Source organism: Anas acuta, chromosome 1, assembly GCF_963932015.1.
Source record: "Anas acuta chromosome 1, bAnaAcu1.1, whole genome shotgun sequence".
NCBI classification, from domain to species: Eukaryota; Metazoa; Chordata; class Aves; order Anseriformes; family Anatidae; genus Anas; species Anas acuta.
In genome coordinates this window covers 174,747,091-174,751,508 of record NC_088979.1, presented here as the reverse complement: position 1 = coordinate 174,751,508, position 4,418 = coordinate 174,747,091, and positions in this window count along the sequence as shown.

Here is a 4,418-nt window from a genome sequence, read left to right as displayed (position 1 = left end):
CTCTTTTTCCATTTACACAGTCTTTTTCTGCCTCACCACAAGTCCCATTGGGCTATTAAAAAACATGCTCATAATGAAGCTCTAGGGACTGCTGCATAATCCCTGCTATTCAGAGAAATGTTCCTGAGCTTGATTTTTCAGAGCTTCAATGTATCTGAGTAACACTGAATTCTCAGAAATCTTGTAATCCCTAGTTGCTTCATCAGGGCACTTGTTCTGTTTTATATGCAAACTAGTGTGTAAACAATGGATTTTGTGGAAAGCTTAAAGAAACGCAGTCTGATGCTGTGTATATTTTCAGGGTCCATGGAGAACATGTCTAGCGGATGGTCTTTGAAAGCATTGACCTGCTTCTGCATTCAGAATCTTCAAATAATCAAACAAAAATAGATCATTTATGCACTTGAGAAAACTTTGTCTCCAGAAACCCCAGAGCTAAGTGTTTTCTTCTATTTTTCTCCTGCAAGTGATTGTCTGAGGGTGACAGCTCTATGGAAAGAAACTTTCACAATAGAAACTGAAAATTAAATGCTTCTGCTAATTGGGTTCATGCACTGCGGCCATTCGCATGGGGTCTGACTGTCATAGGCAATCCTGGAACAGAAAACTATAGTAGATATAAGGAGGCTGAAATAAAATGGAGTAAAATGTTGAAGAGGGAGGAGGTAAGAAGAGGAGAGAGAGGCAAGGTGGAAGAACCAGAGACTACTGAACCAGTCAGGATGCCAGGCCCTTCTAAGGAGGCACTGGTAATACCATGTATATATTCGGTAAGACTTCAATTTTATTTTACTTAACTCTGAGGCCAGAAGAAAGGAAGAAAAATCCAAAAAATGGGGCTAGAGCATGAATTCTACTCATTTTCAACTACAAAATACAGTTTTACTGAATATACTGGAATACGAAAGGCTGCAAGCTTTTTTAGCTGCAAGTGAGATGAAGTGCTCCTACCTTTTAATATATTTCTTTTTAATGAATGAAAGTATAATAATCTGATAATGAGTATTTAACCCTAGACATAGAATGAACCTGATCTTTCATTTCATCTGGAGTGCCCAAGGGAAGAAATACTGAGTTTTTCAGTGGGAGTGGTAGTTCTAATCTAAAATAAGCATCAGTGCACTGCAGTCATGTACAAAGCAGTTTTAATCAATAGGCTCTTCAGCTAAAAGATATTGGCCCTGATTTTACATAATAATTCTCTATTTTTAACGTAATTTGCATGATCGTGCTTCTTTCCCACCTCCTAGTTTTATCTGCTGTTAACAGTTATAGGAATTAATTGAGAGATGTGGTGAAGTCTTCCCCCTTCGACGTTCTATTTCAAAAAGCTGTCAGCACTGTTGTGTATCTTGTAGTTTGATGTGGATACTGGTGCACGCTGAAACTGACACACCAGGTAGAGTTTATCTGAGAAGATAAGGATATTTGCCATGCAGATTTCCCCATCTGAGCTATTCATCCAGCCTGCCTGTGTCTAATCACAGGAGAGTAAGAAGCACTTCTGTTCATCTCACCTTAATAAAGACATTTAAAGCAAGTCAAATAAATTGCATCCTAAAATTGCCTGGTTCTCTCTGTTCACTATGAATGGAGATCAGCATGAGTGGTGTAGTTGTAGATGTTCATATTGGAGGCATGGGAAGGTGAGATGAATCTGGCCGCTGCCTTTCAATTTTCAGTAGTTCCCTCTGTTTCATAATTGGCAAATCATGCTACAGCTGAACAGGTCCGAGGAAGAGCAATAAATGAAGCAAACACTGCCAACGTTGCAATACTTTCTTACTGGAAGCAGCAAGTATTTCCATTATCATCCAGTTAATGCAGAATAATATAGGCACAATCATTTTTACAGCTTCAGGAAACAATACTGTTATGGTCTGGATAACCTAAAAAAATACTGAAGACATTCAAGACTAAGTTTTGCTATTATTTGAGGTCTTTACTACATGAAACCAGTCTAGATTTAGAACCAGTCTTGATTTAGACATCAATAAACCAATCACAGGACTGAAGGGGCTTTAAAGAGATCACCTAGTGCAGCCAAATTCCTGAGATAAGATCATCTTTAGTGAGATTATTCTTGCTTTTAAAAAGTTCCCAAGTTGGAGACTTCAAACCACGAATACCTAAGCTGCCGCTTGCTTGTTATAATTTACAACCATTATTTTTTTCTTCTCTGCTATGGACTTGAAAAGCAGATGAACCTCTTTCTCTTTATTTACTTGATTGCTATCATGTGACCATCTAGTTCCCTTTCCTCTAGGCTAAACAACCTTGTTTTGTCCAATTTTTCCATATGGCACTGTGACTTTTCTCAGCACGCATTTCATTTCTGTCCAAATTTGCTCCACATCCTTCTGCTGTCATGTCCAAAACTGGACACAATATTGTAGCAAGGCTTTGCCAGACCTGAGTAAGGTGCATGGACCAGCTCGTGCATTCTGCAGCTTTATCTCGCTCTTTTTATGTGACGGGCTGATGTTTGTTGTTCTTGCAGAAATACAACACTTGAGAATCATCCGGGGTAACCTATGTTAATCCTTTCCTACAGGACAGCTTCTGAGCCAGTGTCAGTGTGTGTGTGGGAGGGAAGGAATGATATGCATATCACTCTCAAAAGAGAAACAGCAATATGATTTATTGATAGAAAAGCTTAACCAAGGTCAATGATGGCAAAACACACCTGATTATAATTGGAAGATACACTCAATTACACACTGTATAAGAGATTTTATATACTACCCAAAGACTAAAAGACATATACTACACAGAGACTACATAAGAAACGGGGTTAGGTGACATTACATTAAAGAAACCCTCTTGTTGATTGGCAAGGTTCAAGGATGCTCTTGCTTTCTAAACCCCTTGAACTGAGGAGATAAAGAGCCGAGGTGTGAATGAATCTACTTCCAGACCCAGACTTGGTCAACAGTTTATGTCTAAAGGATTATGCATTACACTAATCCTTTATGCTACTTAGTTGAGATTATAAAGTGTGATCACAGAGCACCATTACAGCACATTAACATGCTGTTTCTTTCCCAATGTGCTTACCTGTATCAACAAGGGTCTTCTCAATTTCCAGAGGTAATGCTGGGAGGATCCCTGCCCAAGGGAAGGTCCCAGAGTGCAGCCCACTGTTGTGTCAGGAGATATCAAAGGGCTCCTGGACTGCTCACTATTTATGGCAACTCAATGATTGAGTTATGATCACATTCGCATACAGATGTTAGTTGCTTCTCAGTTTGGCTTGAGTTGGACTTTCTTCCTAACTTGGCCATTGCTGTGGTTGCTGTGTGTGTGTGTGCATGCATTGCTCAAATTAGCCCTTGGCTATTTGTCTTCTGTCTCCCCCGAATGCAGGACAGAGCCATCACAGCCAGACACATCCTTCCTGACTGCCAGTGATGGTTATCTGCTTAGATTGGATGCTCTGCTTAAGCAGGGAAGTTGGGGAGGGGATTACACCATCACAGCCCATCAGTTTCCTTTTCTGCATTTATGTACTAGTGTGCATTTGTCAGTGTGCTGTACCTTTCTCAGATTGAATCTCCACTTGTCAAGACTCCCTTTTAAACTAAAACTCATCCCCTGGCAAGCTAGCTCCCTTCCTTCTAGACTGTCTTGGAACTGAGTAAGCCATGTGGTCTCCTCTATCACCCCATCAACAGCACAGATATTGAACTGTACCATTCCAGGACAGGCCCTTGATAAACATCTCTCAGAGCAACTCTCCATTTTGATCCTGAGTCGGTGCCAATTACCCCAAATATGCCTTTGCAACCATATTTTTTTAGTTTGAGAATAGTATTTTTATCTAAGCCATCTTTCCCAATTTGCTCTAGGTCTGTTATGTGAAACCTTAAAAATTCCTAGTATTTGACATCTGCTGTCTTTTATCTGCTAGGTTATTGTGCAAGAGATTAGCCTGGTCTGATACAATTTGTTCTTGACATATCTACAGAGAAGCAGACAGGTAGCTTAACAAAAGGACTTAAGTGACACCTAACTCATTTCAGAGTTAGGTGCAAGGACCAGAGGTGCCCCAGACCCATGTCCTCAAAACTCATACCTTCTTACTGAATCCGAATAATATACTTTCCTTGGCTTTTAAGTTTTCTCTAGGAAGTACATATTTTATCAAATCTAGTCTGCACTCCAGTTACATTCAGTACTTAAATCCCAGCAGGATTAAGAGTCTCTAACCAAAGCTCTGCAGAAATAAATGAAGATTTAATGGGAGAGATACGAAGCAGAAGAAATTATGCCACTCGTCCAAGACTGAGACCTTCAAGTTCTGGTCACGGTATAGAACTCTTTCTGTATTTTCCAACAAAGTGTCACTGGATGAAAAAACGCAGATGGATATTAGGCTGAATTTAATTCAGAATTTTCTTTTTCTAAACGAGCCTTTT